The sequence below is a fragment of the Saimiri boliviensis genome, chromosome 2 (assembly GCF_048565385.1).
Source record: "Saimiri boliviensis isolate mSaiBol1 chromosome 2, mSaiBol1.pri, whole genome shotgun sequence".
Lineage (NCBI taxonomy): Eukaryota > Metazoa > Chordata > Mammalia > Primates > Cebidae > Saimiri > Saimiri boliviensis.
In genome coordinates this window covers 128088700-128106609 of record NC_133450.1, presented here as the reverse complement: position 1 = coordinate 128106609, position 17910 = coordinate 128088700, and the positions used below count along the sequence as shown (strand labels likewise).

General features: G+C 55.2%; 1 protein-coding gene across 50 annotated transcripts in view; it reads right to left on the bottom strand.

Moving 5' to 3' along the window:
* Window positions 1-4064: 4064 nt before the first annotated feature.
* Window positions 4065-17910, bottom strand: part of LOC104653481 (uncharacterized) — a 190802-nt gene continuing 176956 nt past the window's right edge. For all 50 annotated transcript variants that reach the window (XM_074394266.1, XM_074394288.1, XM_074394263.1 and 47 more), the window contains one exon: window positions 4065-17910. This exon is cut by the window's right edge. The gene's annotated coding sequence lies outside the window, so the exon portion shown is untranslated.

The window sequence follows — 17910 nt, the reverse complement described above, 5'->3', positions numbered from 1 at the left end:
GGAAGACGCAGCCTCAGCAAAGGCTGGGCACCCCCCTCACCCAGGCACTCTGCAGCTGCCACCCGCCTTCCCCCTGGACCCACCAGGAAAATGTCAGCGCCTGGAGGAAAATGGCAAAGGGAAGATGAAAGCAGACAGTAAAGAAACAACGGCCCCACCTGACACAGCCAGGAGCCTTCAGGGAAGCGGCAGGCAGCCCCCACGTCCTGGAGACTCCGAGAGGCCCTGTGCCCCGGCACTGCCCACGGCCCTCCCAGGGTTCTGCCCACTCCTTCCTCCCTCATTAGGGAAGATGCCATGGCCCAAGCACAGGTGGTCTGTTCCATGCAGCCAGCATCCCCCGAGGGTCCAAACGAGGTGTCAGGCTGAAGTGGGAGAGGCAGAGAAGGCTGGTGGAGAGGCCTGGGGTGACGGAGGACCAGTCAGCTGCCCGGCTCTGCTCTGGCAGACTCTAGTGTCTCTCTCTCTCAAGAACTCAGGTCCTATTAGGAGGATACTGAAGCCCAGAGGGCTTAAGTGACTGCCCCAAGGTCACAGGCATGGGAGAGCTGGGCCAGTGACTCCGTATTGGGGGATGGGGCCCTGGCAGTACTGATGCCACCTTTGCCCCCACTCCCATCTTCAGGGTTAGTGCCCAAGTTGGGGGTGAAACCGTGGCCTCTTCCCTAATGAGGTAGGAAGGAGTGGGCAGAGCCCTGGGAGGGCGGTGGGCAGTGCCGGGGCACGGGGCCTCCCTGACTACCCAGGAAGTGGGGGCTGCCTGTCGCTTCCCCGCAGGCTCCTGGCTGTGTCAGGTGGGGCTGCTGTCTCTCTGGGGGTGAAACCCGGGCAGCTTCAGAAATTCACTGACTTCTTGGCATCCCTTCCTGAGGCTTGGAAACTTCTTCGTCTTTTGGAAGACAAACTCTTTCTGTGCAAAAAACTCCACTCAATTATTGGGTAGTGTGACCCCGGCCTTTTTAGTCAGATGTGTCACTTTCTCTGCTACCCACCAAAGAGGGGATGTGGCCAGCCGAACAGTCCCCAGACAAATAAGTGTGGCCATGAGGGGACTTGGATGTGAGTGAAAGGCCTCATCACTGTGGGGAGAGGGCAAGGTCACCTTCAGCAGTGATCAGGACAGAGAGAGCATCCTGTGGCTGTGTGACATCAAAGTGACCCAGGGACAACTGCACAGGTGTCAGTGGCTTTGGTCTTAGAAAGAACCACAGGAAAGCTGTGCTTCAAAAAGAGCTGGGTCCACTCTGACCTCAAGCCTTTCTTCTAGCCCAGGAACTGATACAGCACTCACCCACCAGCAATCCAGGGCTCCTTGCCATTTCTACCAGTACATGCTTCTGCTGCCTGACTCCCTCAACTCTTTTTACCACATCCATGGGCCCTGACCTCGGCTCTGGCATACAGAATGCCCCCACTCCTCAAATGCGTGTCAGTGTGTGCACAAGCACGTGACGGGGTGCGTGCAGTTATTTAGAAATATGTGCATGCCTTTACCCATTGGAAATCATGTCAGGAGAGCTGTGAATTGGTGGCAAAGTAGAAGGCGGGGTGCAGCTACCAGAGTGAAAGTGGAAGACGGGGTGCAGCTACGAGAGTGAAAGTGGAAGATGGAGTGCAGCTACCAGAGTGAAGTGGAAAGTGGGGTACAGCTACCAGGTGAAAGTGGAAAGTGGGGTGCAGCTACCAGAGTGAAGTGGAAAGTGGGGTACAGCTACCAGAGTGAAAGTAGAAGGTGGGGTGCAGCTACCAGAGTGAAAGTGGAAGGTGGGGTGCAGCTATCAGAGTAAAAGCAGAAGGCGGGGTGCAGCTACCAGAGTGAAAGTGGAAGATGGGGTGCAGCTACCAGGTGAAAGTGGAAAGTGGGGTGCAGCTACCAGAGTGAAAGCAGAAGGCGGGGTGCAGCTACCAGAGTAAAGTGGAAAGTGGGGTGCAGCTACCGGAGTGAAGTGGGAAGTGGGGTGCAGCTACCGGAGTGAAGTGGAAAGTGGGGTGCAGTTACTGGAGTGAAAGTGGTGTCAGGTCACAAAGCCCTTTGCTGGGATTTTCGGCTCAGACAGACTGAGGAAGGCTGCTGTGTGGGGCCTGCCAGTCCTAGGACCCCCACTGTACCCAGGTCAACCTGGGTCACAACGCAGAGGGCTGGCCAGTGCTCCTCAGCCCCGTATAGCCTGCCCTGTGACCCCGAGCTCATTTGCCTAAGATGTGTCTGAGGATGCCCAGCTCCAGTGCCCTCCCTCCCTGCTCCTCTCGGGCAACCAGCTCTCTGGTGAACGCAGGTCATGTCCCCAGCTCTGAACACTCAGCTCGGTGGCCCTGACTTGAATTTCTACTTCTGCACCCTCCCATTCAAGCCCGTGGCGCCCCCCTCTCCCTTACAGCTCCTACAGCTCAGAACTGCGAAGCAGATTCCCAGGGAAATTCCCAGATCCTCAGGGAGATTCCCAGCCACCTGCTGAGGAACGGGTCTAGGTGAGGTTTAGCTTGTGACCTGTGGCTCTGGGGACCAGAGCGTGAACGATGTTGGCACAGGCTGCTGCTCTGAGCTTTCTAAGAGTGAACACAGGCTGGTGCTGCTTGTGGTTCCTGTTTTGGTTAGGGGAGGCCATCAGGTGCTGGGGCGCATCAGGAGGGCACGCCCAGAGCCAGCAGCGTGTGCGGACTAGAGCGTCAGGGCAGGTCCCTGAGCTAGGGTGACATCTGGGCTGCGGGTGCACTGTGACTTCAGGATAGGTGGGGGTCCTCCACAGCCATGGCTCATCGAGGGGAGCCCCAGTTTCATGTGAACCTAACAGGCACTCTCATCCTGCCTAGGAGGGGGAGGCCGAGACAAGAAAGCCACAGGACCAGAAAATGACAAAGGCTGATCTTAAAGCAGGTCTCCCACTCTGAAGGCCATACCCAACAGATCCCATTTTACTTGCTTTACATTTTTTTATTGAATTAAAAAAAAAAAACAACTAGCATTCCCCTACAGCGCCCCTGACCTGGTGTGGGCACGTGGGGTTGGCAAGGCCACCCCTTTCAAGGGCAGAAGTGTTTTTCAGCAGGAGGAGTTTGCTGCACCGAAGGAGCACGGGAGAAGCTGGGGTTCAGGTCCGGCAGGAATACCAGGGGTTGTGAGGCTTTGCCCAGCGGCTGGGCTCACCCGAGGGTCCCTCTGCAGGTTCCCACCACGAGCCAAAGCCACTCTCCCCTGTGGGATGTATGAGGCCAGGCATGGGGCCTCTCCAGGCCTCAGTTTCCTCCTCTGTCATAGGCAACCGACTGTCCATGTGGAGTGCCACTGGGGCTGCAGAGGGAGGCCGGAGAGATGGGCCCCCTCCCCCCACAGCCCTCAGCAAGACACTGGCTGCCTGGCTGCCGGCCTTTGCATTTGCAGCAGAACAGGGAGTGAGGTCAAGCGGGGTGCCCCCTCCGCCTGCCCAGCCAGCTCAGACCCAGGCGGTGGAGCAGAGAGGCTCTGTGGAAAACAGTGAGTCACCGGCGGCCAGAGTGCGTCCTTCCCCACGCTATGGCAGGTTTCATAGGTAATGATGTCATTCATGAGGCTCCCGCTCGGGGCTGTGTCTGAGTCAGCCAGGCTGTGTCGTGACCAAGCAGAGGCTGGCAGCACCGAGGCGTGGGCACAAGCTCTGCCCCTGGGCTCTGGCCTCTGCCCCTCGTGGGGCCCGGGCTGTCAGCCCCAGGCCAGGAAAGGGCAGGCAGTGGGGCGGGGGAGATGAAGAAGCATGTCTTTTCATGGCCCTGGCCCCTGCCTTGGGACATGGGGCTCCCATGCCGTGGAGGGGCCCAGGAGCGAACCCCTACTTCAGGAGGTTGCTCCCAGCAAAGTGTTCATTGGGCGAAGGCCAATGACATTCTGTGTGAACCCCTGCTGGAGGCAGATGGCCTTCGTGGTTAAACCTCCCGCTTCACAAACATCGTCTCTGAACATACAGACACACAAACATGTTTACATCTTCATAATGTGTATTTATTATTCAAATTGCTTGACAGCAAAGTCTCTGAAAACGAAGAGCAGGAATCCCGCCGTTCCTGCCCGGGCTCGCCGTCCAGCTGGGAGAAAGGCAGGGGCATCTGCTCCTCCACTTAGGCCACAGCCCGCCCCATGCCACCGCCAAGGCTGCCCCTGCCCTGCTGGCCAGTGTGCCCTCAGGGACTCAGTGGAGGTTCTGTAAGAGGTGGGGGAGCTGGGGGCTTCTCCATGTCCCCAGGGCCCTCCTTCTTCCCTGGCGAGGTGGGAGAAGCCGCAGATGGGGGCTGCTGAGGAGTGGGTCTGTGTGAGGACCAGGTCGTGACTCGTGGCTCCCGGGACCCGAATGTAAACAATCTTGGCACAAGATGTACCCACTAGGTCGTAGGTGGAGTCGGCGTTCTCCGAGAACCGGGATGAGTCTGGAGTCTTTTGAAGCAGAAAACGAGATCAGAGGAGGAGATGGTGGCAAGGCAAGGACCGAGACTCTCCAGATGGGTTTATCCAGGCAGAGCGGCCGCTGAACGGGGAGAAGGGAGAGAGAGTGTCGGAAGCAGCGCTGGGTGTTTCCCTGGGGTCTCTCCACTGTGCCCCATGATTTCTGAATCACCAGGCCCGCCGGCACGGGGGTCTGCAGCCCACCCTCACAGAACGAGCCCCTCTCTGCAGGCGGGGATCACCCTGACAGCCGCCTCCCAGGACAGACAGCTTGCAGATACCTGGCAGCTGGGTGTCCCGCCACCCGCCCCTCTCTCCCTTTCCTTCCAGCCTTTCCTCTCCCAACCAGCCCCCTCCCCACCCGGTCCCCGCTTCTATTTTTCCTGGCTAAAACCAGCCACAGATACCACCACACCCGGAAAGAGATAAATAAATAAAAGAAAAACAACCTCAACTGTGAAAAGCAGTCCAAATCTGAATTTTTTCCGGCCTGAGTTAATTACACTTTAAATTGGCATGTTTACTGATTGGGGAATTTCAAGTTAACAGAGACAGCCCCCCCTCCCCAACTGTTTGTACAGTAAAACTCCGCAGGCTGGCGGGCTCCCCCAGGCCTTGGCAGGCCCCGCCGCTCCCCTGCCAACGACACAGCATAACAGAAACATCTATTTTTGAGTGCTAGAGAAAACGAAGATCTCACAGATGGCGGGAAGCAGCATTCTGGATGGTTTCCTGCGCCCAAGCTCGGTGCCCCTTCTCAGCAGCCTCTCGCCCCAGGGAAGACCAGGGCCTTTGCCCTCGAGAAACCTGCGAGCCAGCTCCCTTGCACAGGCGCCTGTCCGCCTATCCCCTACCCCCGTCGAGGGCCTGGCCTGGTCAAGGCTCCCCACACTGTGGCACTGTTCCGTTGGCCTTGACCCCTTTACCTTCGAGCAAGGCTGTGTGGGGTGCAGAGGGGCTCTGGCCAGGAATCAGGAGTCCCTCACTCATTCATTTGCTCCGCGCACACTGATGGGGTGAGGAGCTCCACCAAATGAAGTGGTGGCATGATGTCTGCCTTCTTGAAACCGACCCTAATAATGGGACGGGTCTCCCCTAGACCGCGGGTACCTTGGAAAAGTCCCATCCCTGCTCCAGGCCCAAAGAGAGGCCACCAGCGGACAGGCTGACAGATGCAGGCCCAAGGAATGCCTCCCCGGGCCAGCCAGGCTCCCAGCTCCCAGCAGCATCTCTCCCGGCAGAAGTGGCCTGACGTGACCGCCCCTGCCCCAGGCCTTGGTTCACGGTTGGGATCAACCGCAGGCTCTGCTGTGGGACGTCCACACCCTGAGGGCCTGTTGGGCGCCCTGTCCAGTGCTGCCCGCAGAGGGGAGACAAGGCCAGCCAGCATCTGGACTCGGTCCTGTGCCAGGTGCGAGGGTGCCACTGCGCACAGATCAGAAACCGCCCCTGCCCCGGCAGAGCTTGCAGTCTGAGTAGGGAGATACCTGCTGATCTAAGAATCAGAACAATGGATATATGACTGCAAATTCAGATGCTGTACTTGTGGAGGATGAATCAGGGAAGACTGCCTGCAGGAGGCAGCCTCCCAGAACCCAGCCTGTCCTTCCTTGTGGTCCTTTCCATTCCCAGTCCCCAGCCTGGCGCTCAGGGCCCAGGGTCTAGGGCCTCCGGGCAGGCAGTGCAGCTGCATTAGGCAGTGCTGCATCTGCTCCGCTACCCTTTGCTGGGATCACGGGAAAATGATGAACGAGCCTCCATCACGCCCTGCTTCCCGGCCCTCAAGCGCGTTCCTGTCCGTGACAAATGGCCCCTCTGCCTCCGCAGGGCCTTTTCAGCAACCTCAGCCGGGAAGCCTTGGTAGCACTCGGTGGAGATTTACACCCATTTTCCCCGGACTCCTCCTCATTCTCCTGCTTCTTTATTCCCTCAAAGAATATGCTTTTATTCATTCATTCCACAAACATTCTCTGAGCGCCTCCTGTGTGCTACCTCCTGGTGATAGAAAGATCCGTTTCTGTACACACTCCCGTGTCAAACAGCTGCTTTGCGCTGGTGTCTGTGGTCAGATTCCGTCCAGGGAGACAGGCATGAACCCAGCACCTATGAGCCGGCACTGCAGAGCCAAGGGCCCTGGCTTCTAAAAGCTCCACCATGGGGTGGCTTAACCCCTCGCCCCTTGGATACTCAGGTCCCAACTTGGCATTTTGCAGCCCTTCTTGGTCTGGGTCACCTCAATTTTTACAAAGAAAGAAGCTGCTTGTTGATCAGAGGTGGGTCTAGACCCCAGAGTCTCAACCCCAAAGTTGAGGAGACAGTGCTCAGAAGAAAAGCCACAGCAACGCCCCCTCCCCTCTGTGGACCTGTTTTCTTACCGATCCAAGGGTATGAGTAAAGGGGTGGGACAAGAAAGGAGCAGCCCTGACACTCGGGGTTCTCTGAATCCTTGAGGACCCCTGAAGACCGTGGGGTCTCCAGGACAGCACCAGCTGATGTGTCTGTGCAGGGGGGTGGTACACAGAGTGGGGGCGGTGTGGGGAGCACCTGGGCCCACCCAGGGGAGATCAGCCAGATGGTGCCAGTGCTCCCGCCACCTCACTGGGTCTTGTTCACTACATGCAACCAAGGTAGTGAATTCAGCCCTAACTGCCATCAGGTGGATTGAAAAACACAGGTCAACACGAGTCTTTGGTATTTCAATAGTCATCATGCTCTGAGTCTTCTGACAAATCAAGCAGCCCTCTCCCCAGGCCAGACACGTACCGAAGCATCCCATTTCATAGGTGGTGGCACCATGTCGGAGAGACGCCGAGCGGGTACAGAGGAAAAACCATCAATATTCTGACAAGACAAGTCTTGGGGAAAGAGAGCCTACCTCATCATGTAATACAAAGAAAAGAGGCCCTTTTGATGAGTGATCTGTCTTCCTAAAGCTCTTGCAAGCTGGGTGAGTGAAAGCATGCCGCCTGGAGCCAGGCCTGCCCCACCTCCGGCTGGGTGGCCTTGGTGCGGTCACTCAACCTCCGGCTCCATTTCCTTGACTGTGGAACAGAAACTGTTCCCTCACAGCCCCTGTTGGGGCCCCGGACCAAGGTAAGCCCCACTTGAGGACAGCTCTGATGTTTCCTCCTGTTTCCCTCTGAAAACAATAAGGAAATGGAAATGCAATTTCCCAACCACGTCCAGGAGACACAGCTGGGATAAACCGGCCCTCGCGTTTGAAAAAGGAGTGCACCTTGTGAACTTGGACCGGCGGCCGGTTTTACACACCACCTTGGAGACGGAACAAGTCACTGACCCTCTGGCTGAGGGGTCCACAGAGACTTCCATCCTGGCCACCTCGGGGGCACACGTTCTCATTTGGCCGGTCAGATGAGAAAGTCCCTTTGCTTATTTTTTCTTTTCCGCAAACAATAGATAAATCATTTTGCTTTTAATGAAATCCTGCTTCGAGTGGCACAGGGTCGCTGTGTTTGGGTCTGAAACGAGCAGGGAGCATGCATGCTGCTGAAAGCTGGGCTGACACCGGACTCAGGCACGATTCTCAAGTGGCCGGTAATGCACCCAGCACTCTTCCCGAGTGGTGGCCTGGGATCCCCGGGGCGGCGGGGACCATGCGTGTTAATGCGGCTATGTGAGGATGGTTACACTGAAGCTATTAAATAAGGCTAATGTCCCTCCCCCCTCATACACACATTTAATATATTCCAAAGATGTGTAGATGCATTAACAGCAATTTTCATCTCCAAATGTTCCCATTTAGTCAGTCCCATGCATAAAATATGAGCCCTAACACCACACTCCAGCCTGTTGCAGAGGGAGGTCCCTGGAGCATCTGGCTCTCAGCACTGTGGCGTTTGCTGGAGGGGCTGGGGCGCGCTCAGCCCACGTCTCCGGGGAAACACGGGCAAAGCCCCCATCCCCTGAAAACTGGAAGACAGAACCCAGACCCAGCTGACTTGTGCCTCCTGCAACAAATCTCAGCCTCTCAAATGACATCCTGGAAGGGCAGAAAAAGCTGGAAAACCAAACGGCTTTGAACAAATGGGAAGAATTTCTAAAAACCGATTAACATATTCATGTACTCGTCCCCACATCTTATTGACGGCCTGCTTTGTGCACAGCACCTGCCTGGGGATTCACCTGATCTGGTCGCTGTCTTTGGGGACTCCATTAGTCAATCAACAAACACTCACTGTTTTGCTACTGTTTCAGCAGAGGATAAGAGAGAGAAATTTATGCCATGAGAAATCTCAGTCTAGGGCACCGAGAAATTAACATTAGGCAATTTCAGAGAGCCGTAAGCTAAGAGGAAAACCGTAATGGGCAGCTGGTGGAATGCAACAGGGAAGAGGCAAGGCGAGCTGGTTTACAGGGTTATCAGGGATGACCTTGCTGAACAAGAGACATTCCATCCCCCTGGGAATCGTGAACCCTTGGGAAAGGAAAATGCAAAGGATGTGGGCCTCTAAGGAAGGAAGGGCCGGAGCCAGGACAGGAGGCCGCCGAGGGCAGAGCGGGGCTGCCCAGGACTCAGCTCCGGAAGGAGGGGTGTGTGCAGGGCCAGAACGAATGATGGAAACACGCAGGGCATAGGCTGTGGCTCCAAAAGAGGAGAGGGGGCTGGGGAGTCTTCAGATCATTTTGGCACCGAGCCCAAGGGAAGGGGCCCAGGGAGGCGCTCTGGGCAGGGCGGTTGAGCAGCAGCTGAACCCTGCATCTGGAAATGCTCTCCCTGGGAGGAGGAGGGGGCCCTGAAGGGAGACCCAAGTGGCCAGAGGGGCTGGGGAAGAGGGGTGCCAAGGGAGAGTGGGAGCAGGCAGCCCAGAGGGATGGTGCCGGGGATCCCCACTCCCATGCTGGAGTGGTCCCAAGGAGGAGCCCACAAGGCGGAAGGCAGGCGCAGGGCTGCAACTTCCAAGGCAGCAATGTCTCAACCAGGGAATGATGTGCACCTGGCTCAGGAGGGCCTCCCGAGCCGAGGAGCTCACTGACAAATGACCAGTGACGAAGGACAGCCCTAGCTCATCCCTTGGAGGCGCTCCTGAGGTGCACATGCCTTCAGCCCTGCGTACTCCTCCATTCCCCTGGGCATGAGCAGCAGGTACTGGAGGCACTACGTTTCCAGGTCAGCTGCACACAGGCCTCTGGTCATCTTGCTGTAGTCTGGACAGGCTGGGGGTGCAAAATATGAGCATCAGGTAGCTGAAGGCCAGCCCAGCCTGGGGGAAGTGCCAGCCAGAAGCAAGAGCGTGGCAGGTGCTCCTGCTGACACTGGAACCGGAGTACATCCAAAGCCCTCCAGAACGGAGTGGAGCCGAGAGGTCCCAACAAAGTCCATAGGGTCAACCAGTGCAGAGGCAGCTGCTGCCTGGAGCCGACAGCGAAGAGGAAGGCGTCCCAGGTGGGATTGGATGCCGGAAAGAGGTTGACTGTATAATATTCATCATATAGAAAGTGAACACCTCACAGCCAACCTATTTCAGGAACCGCTGAGCAGTGCCGACTCCAGGAAGGAGGCTTCTTCCTCAGTGACGAGCCCTGCTACCAGCCACCCACCTCCAGGTGGAAGTCAGGTGCACGCTCAGCTGCCAGCCATGCTCCTGGGGGCCCACAGGACGTGCATCCGGCCCTCCCCAACACCAGCAGGCACAGGAATCATGCAGCCGGGATCTGATACTGAACAGAAGTCGATCATGTCTTATGTGTCATGATTTCTGCAGACACACCACAGGCCACCTCCCCTCACACACCATGGGGAGCAGCACCTGCTCACACGGCCACCGGAGGTGCCGGCTCCCGCCCAGGGTCTCACAGCACGGGGACAAGGGGAAGGCGGCCCCAGTGCAGGAAATGCATGCAGCCATCCCCAGCACCCTGGCAAGGGGTACGTGCCCTTCTAGCGAGATGCCTTCCAGCGGGACTAGCTCCCTGGAGTCCTCTGCCTCGATGGCACTAGCCGAGAAGAACAGACTGAGCCCCCTCACCCATCACTCATGCTCGTCAGCTTCATGACTGTCCCCCACCCCGGTGCACATCCCCAGCATCTTCCCCGAAGTCCACATGGCCCCAGAAAGCTCTCCCCAAATGGTTTGATGCCGGGGGTTGAGGAGAGGATGAGAAATGTCATGCCAGCCCATGCATTCACGTACCCGGGAGAGGCCGCCTCAAGCACGGCGCCCACACCACCGGGCGGTAGCGGTACTGAAAACAGGCCATCTGTGTTATATTCGTCATTAATAAAAGCGAACTCATCACAGACAACCTCTCCTCAGGTACCCAGAGTGCCACTGGCTCAAGAACATGGCCGCTGTGTCCCATGGTGCCAGCGTCGCCCCCGGGAAGCTGTCCTGAGGATGGACGGGACACCAAAGGTGAGAAGACAGAGACAGGAAGCCAAGCCCCGCCCTGTCCAGACAGGCCCCCGCTGAGGCCGCAACACCAAAGCACCCGTCCTGCTCCCACCCTCGAAAGGGCTTGTCTCCAACAGGTCCTCCAAGGTGAGATTTGATACTGAGAAAAGATCAACCATGTATTATTCGAAATCAATAAAGCGAATATAACACGGTCGATCTCTCTTCAAGTACCAGGAAAGGTGCTGAGCTGCAGCGCGGTCGGCTCCCCGGCACGCAGGCCCCGTGGGCTGCAGCGGATACGGACGGCTAGTGGACCAGGTGAAGTACATTAGAAACAATTACTTTCCAACTGGTCGACCACCCATCCCCGTACCCCACAACGGTGCTGATGCCGGCGTCCTTCCCTGAGGTGCCCCGGCCTCCAAGACGGCCTCCCTGGTGGAATTTGATACCGAGAAGGGGTTCACCGAGCAACATTCGTCGTCTAGATGCAAAGTTGCTCGGGTAACCTCTCCCCGAGTACCACGGAGAGGCTCAGATGCTCGGACTAAGGTGGATGCTTGCAGGCGGCCGTCCTCGTGGAATATCCTCCCCCGAGGGCAGCACAGGGCTGGGCATTCAGGAACTAGAGCCTCATAGTCTCCAAGGACATTCCCAATCGCCAAGTCCAACCACTCTCACCCCTTCCAGAATGAATCTGGAGACTCTCCCCAGGAGTTGAGTGCAAGGGCCAGGCAGGATCCTGTACTGAAAGGAGGGCACCTTGCCAAAGATGAAGACGAAACCCTGCTGGCACCCGCGTTTCATCCCCAGACCCTGAGAGGGGGTGACCCTAGGGGCCCTGCACACACACAGAGCCTCCCTCCCGGCAGAGGATGCCTTTGGCAGGAGCTTCTGTGTCCCTGTGGTCTCATCAGCACCATCTCCAGCCCACAGAGGCATCACCCAGCACCCCTGAAAGGCTGGCTTCACAGTGATCACCAGCTGCCTGACCATCTGATTAGCCTCATACAGCAAATGAGACCTTAAACGTAAGGGACTAGGGGGATAAATGCAGCAGAAGAAAGCAGGTGAGTCAAAGATGTCCTCTCTTTACCAGGGTCATGGCAGCCCTGACCTCAGAACCCAACCTTCCCCAGACTTGGGGCACACCCCCAAGTTCGGCCAGCGAACGTAGGGCCGGACGATGGATGCCACAAGCAGAGTCCGGATTCTGTGCCCACCACGCATTCTGTGAACTTTGGAGTGGGACCGACAGCAGAATCCTTTCCCTGACGTTGGCCTGAGTTCGGAGAACTCTCTGCATCTTGCTACAAGTGGAGCAAGAGGCCAGTCACGCGAGGCCTGCCATAAAGAAAGAAAAGATGCCACTGACGACTTCGTTTCAGGAGCCACAAGCCCTGGCCTGCATCAGAGCCTCCTTCCCCAGGCGGGCATCACCTCCTACAGTGGTCCTGAGGATGCCCTGGATGTGAGCAGGAGTGGAACCGATGACGGGCACCGTGAGTACCATCAGGCCTGTCTGGTGGTGTCCCCCACGCACCCGCCCTGGAGAGGGCTCCGGCTGCTGGCCACCTCCTGAGGGTGCTGTGGCTTCCAGAATTTTTCCAGGTAGGTTTTGATCTGAAAAGAGACCCATGTGCAATGCTGGTCACAAACAAGGCACGGCAGCCAACAACAAACCCTTTCCACATCCCCAGTAAGGGTTTTGACCTTGGAAACATCACCTCCAGAATGACTTCCCAAACAAGGCTCAGGCACCATGACCCAGTGACATTCAGCACCAACGAAAGGCATGTGCTTGGAGCCAATCTGGAGCCATGAGAGGTGGCCATGGCAGAGTCCGAAGAAGGGCTAAACCCCAGAATGTTCCTGGATTCCTGTGTGTTCAGCAGTCACCTTGGACATGTCAAAGGGAAGTATCTTGGGTCCCCAAAATCACTAAGGAAAAGTCAAGCTGGAAACTGCTCAGGATAAAGCGGCCTCTCATTCTACTCAGTCACTCCTCTGCTCGCTGAAATAGCTGTAGATCTGACTTGCCTCCTTTGGAAAGGCTAATCAGAAACACGAAAGGATGGGATCCTTTGTGTATCGCCTGTCTGCGGCCAGGAAGCCCCTCCCTCCTTCTGCCTTTCCTTCAGCTTGTCCCACCTCTGCAGACCAAACCAACGGACTGCTTACATACACTGAATGATGCCTCATGTCTCCCTAAAATGTATAAAACCAAGCTGTCCCTTGACCATAGGACTTTCGGAGGCCATGTCATGGGTGTAGCCTCAACCTTGGCAAAATAAACGTTCTAAATTAAGGGAGAGCTGTCTCAGATTTTCTAGGTTCACAGAAGCGACTATCCTGAAAGACCCGCCCCCACTGAGTGGGCCTTCTGCTTCCCTTTGGAGTCAGCATCCGGCCTAGAACCCTCCGTGGGAATGGAGGGACACTGGGAGAGACTGGACCATGTGATGCATGTCCCTAACACAGTGAATGCTCTGGGGACAGTATGCAACCAGATCCCCGGGAGGACGCCTTACCAACCAGCGTGTCGTGGTTGAAGTCAGCACACCTTTCCGGGAAGCTCTCAGAAAGGTTTGGGGCAGAAAGAAAAGGTCAGCTGCATACAGGGAGACTGTATCCCGTTTTTTGACCCTAGGTTCCTACTGACCCCACCCACGCCACTGTGAACACACGCAAATTCAAGCATCTTCGCCAGAACTGTACCAACATTGATTTTCATAGAAACATGTTTTTCAGAGCAAATTCCATTACGCTAATCCAATTCCTTGTTTAGCTTTCTTGACTGTGCTGTTGAGCTGTTTTCATTTCTTTTATTTCCCTTGTTATTTTCCTTGACTCATTTTCATTAGGATCAATTCTTTTCCATCTGAAAATCTGAATGAAGACTGGGTTGCCTCCGTGTGCTCTTGTCTATATCAAATATTCCTGTTTATTGCCGCTGCCACCCCCGTGAATTTCCTCCCACGGCTGCCACGTCGGCTTTCTATTTCCCCAGGTCAAATGTCGCAGCTGAAATGTTGTCAAGAAAACTGGATTCTTCTGCCAATTTGTAGTGAATTGAACATATTTAGCACTGTGCCGTTCCAGCTGTTTTTCATTTTATTTTGTGTTAATTATTTTTATCATTATTATTTAATACAAATGGGATGAGATACTGATCGCCTCTATTTGTTTCATAACCCAGGAGAAAACTGGGAACAATATTTGGTTGGGGGATAGAAAGAGAAAAATAGAGATGAGGAATGGCATGGAAAAAACGCAGAGCTTGTGAGCCAGACGGAGGTCTGGGGCTGCTGCCTGGTCACAGACACTGTCAAGTATGAGCTCTTTGTTTATCTACAAGGTCAAATATCTTTCGGAAAAAAACTGGTGCCGTTGAAATGTCTTTGGGATGAACACAGCCAAAATGGTGATGTAAAGAGAGAGGGTCCAGGGTAAGAGCCAAAGCTGACACGTCACCAACACCATCCTCCCTGGGCCGCAGGGCCCCGCCCCCATTGTGAATGAAGCTTGTGTTCTCTGATGGACATCTGTTCTTATCCACCGCAGAGGGCAGACCACCCACGTCTACCCCATCCGTTCTTGCTCACGGGAGGGGTGTAGATGCCCCTGAGCTTGCCACTGGGTCCCAGAAGCCATCCCAAGCAGGATTTGATACTCAAACAAAAGTTGCCTTTGTGTGATTCAACATAAATAAAGCGAATTCACCAAGGGCAACCTCTGCTCAAGGGTCAAACGTCAGCACGGGCAAGAACACCAAGATGCCTCTTCACCAAAGCGGCATTGCCTCCACGGCCTCCCTGCTGACTACAGCCGCATGCTCCCTGGCTCACTGTCTCCCCTCTGGCTCTCTCTCTCCCTCTTCACTGGCACTACCTCTAAGGAGCCCCCCAGGCAATCGGAACAGGGTTGGTCATGGACCAGCCCCTGTAGCCCTGGAGCAGGCAGCGTGGGCGAGGCCGGGCACACTTGCATCGTGGATCGGCCCAGGCTTGGGTCAGCCCCTGGTCACTTACCCTAGAGAAGCTGGAACACCCAGGTTCAGGTCCAGGGCTGGTATCTGCTCCGGAAGTCCCTGCAGCGGGATTTCACACAGAGAAGGGGGCTGCTGATGAATCACATGACCGTGGTCAGTCCAGCCTTCAGAGGGTTGGAGGAGGACCCGACCTGAAGGCTGGTAACTCCTCTTCCAGTGCAGCATCCTCAGAGGGTGGGTGGGGCTGCGTCACAGGGAGAGCATAGGTTCAGGTGACTGTCCTCCACGTACTCCATTCCAGGAGGCCTCAAAGAGAGTTCAGCCAAGGAAACCGGTCACGCTGCCATCCATTCATTCACTCAGCATCACACCTGCTGTGCATACCTGGGGACACAGCGCCAGGCAAGACAGACAAGGACTCTGCCCTCAGGGAGCTTCCATTCTTCCGGGAGAGGACAATGAGTGAAGATGACATAAGATTCATATAATGACCGTCCTCGGAAACAAGCTTATCCTAGTCTGCTACCTGCCAGACGCTGTCTAGATGCTTCTCACGGAGCACGGTTCCACCCCCCATTAACCCTGCTTTACAGAGGAAGAAGCTGAGGCCCAGAGAGCCAACAGGTGAAGGGGCTGGCCCAGGGCACACAGCTGGCAACGTAAGGTAGTGATAAATGCTATGAACGATTCTCATCTTGCACTCAGAATAACCAAGTCATGCCGCAGAAATGTGCCTTTAAACAACATCAATTCTCACTGCCCAGGAAACCCCTCCACCCCCTGCTTCCCAGAGGTCACCCAAAGATTAGGCTATTTGAGGGGGTAACATGGATGCCTTCCATTCAGCCAGGAGTTCCTTTCCCTAAAATGTGCCACCCTACCTAAAAAGGTTGACTAAATGTGGTTTATTCACTAACAAGTCTTCAAGGAAGAGACTAGAAGACCACAGTGTCACCTAAAATGTAAGCATCAGTTCTGGGAATTCATTCCTCCTAATGATGGCTAGGACGTGTGCCAAGTGACGTTAAGTCACACAGAGAGCGCTGGCCGTGCAGAGGCGATCCGCTTCCTTACCCTGTGCAGGTGCCGGCTGTGACGTTTCCCAAGAAGAATTTAGTACCGAAAGGAGATTGGCCATGTAATACTCATCATAAATAAAATGAACACACCATGGACAACCTCCATTCGAGTACCTGACTTGGGCGCTCGCTTCCAGCGCGTCCCAGTAGCAGCCCTGAGGACGGGCAGGTTACCGCGAGTCAGGAAGGCGGTCACACACCACCCATGAAACATGCTCTGCGGCCCGGGCCGCACTGCATCCCGTACTTGCAATTAGCACCTCTTGCAGGAAGCCATTCAGGGAGGGACGTGCCACAGCAGATCGTCTGCAGAGCACCATCTGTGATACGTGAAGAGAGGGCAGCAGGGAAGAGAGCAGGACAGCATCTTGCCAAGCACGCAGTGGGCCGACAACGGAACTGCTGCCACTTCTGAGGAAACCACCAGGGTGAGCAAGCAGGACGCCGGCAGGTGCACGCCCCGCTGAGGGCCATGTGCACACTGTCAGCTTTGCCATCCATTCAGGTGTTCAGACACCATTCCTGGCTCCTAAACTCGGCACCACTTGAGGATGCTTTAGAAAGGGTCCACTATGTAGGACTGGTCACAAAATAAATTGGATGCATCACGGAAGACCTCTCTGCCAGTATCACAGAGTAGCTCTGATAGAAAAAGCCCTACTTCTTCCCCAAAGCTGGTACCATCTCTAGAACCGCCCCCAGCTCCCCAAGATTGAGGTACACATGGGGTTAGGGCTGGGGCACGCAGCCTTAGGAAAGCACATTCTCTGCTGGGTCAGCTATGGTCAACGGTCCCTTTGCTCACCCTGGAGAGGAGCTGACACCAAGGCCACGCCCTGAAGTGTGACTCCACTCCAGGAAGCCCTCCAAGGCAGGATTTGGCACTGGAAAATAGGTCAACCGTGTATGATTCGTCACAAATAAAGCGAAGGCAACACGGATAACCTATCTTCAAGTACCACATGCTAGCACAGACTCGGTGTCTGTGTCTCTTCTCCAAAGTTGGCCTCCTCCAGGAAGTCCCCCTAGGAGACAGGGAACATTAAGGGTTAGCAGACTGACTGCAAGAGGGTTGAGAAGAAAGCACACGCCCCGTATTCAACCATTCCATCCCGCAGCCTGCAGCCAACCGGACCTTAACGCCTTTGCCAAGGTGGGTGCGTATCTAAGCAGCACTGCCAGGGAGCCGGACGGTGAAGGGGCCACGTGCACAGAAACTCAGCATTCTGATCGTAGCAGGACACATTCCCTCGTCTCACATCAGCATCAAGGCTGACAGTAACGATCCCTTCCTTACACAGGCCTTGTGTCCAGGAAGCCCTCCAAAGCTGAGTCCGTGACAAAGAGATTGACTTTACAATATTGATCATAAAGAAACAGCATTAAATGCAAACTATATTAGACCATGTCATGGCACTGACCTCAGAATCATGGCCTCATCCCCAAAGGTGGGCACAATGTCCAGGAATCTTCCTAAGGATAGATTGCATGCATGAGGTTAATGATACAGCATACATGGTTTCTAAAAACCTTCCATTGCTAACAGCAAATTCACATACCTGGCCAGAGGTGCTGACTCCCATGACCACCTCAGAAGTGGGCATTGCCAATAAGGCATCCTGCCAAGGTGGAAGGTGACACTCAGGAGGGGCATCTGGGTAGGATTGTTTTAAATAGACAAATGCACAGTGCAAATGACAACAGGCTGACTTGCAGACAGAGATGGTAGCAAGCGGGGCAGATGACAGACTTTCTGCTCCTTCAGTACATCATGAAATGAACAAAGCAGATTATTTCAACAAAGAAAAGACCAACACCTGGAGTAGAAAAGTGCTCACAAAATAGAGGAAATCCTTGAAACAAAGGAACAATTAAATCTACTCATCAAGAAGGCATAATATGATTCAGAAAAACTAATAAATAAAAATAATGACCGAGCCATAACCTGGTAAAGCCACCAACATTCAAGACTAAAGAAAGAATTAGGAAATCTAAGCAGAAAAAAAAAAAAAAAAATCATCCATCCAAGGGGAAAGCAGCTGTCCATAGACTTGTCCACAGCAGTGGTTTAAC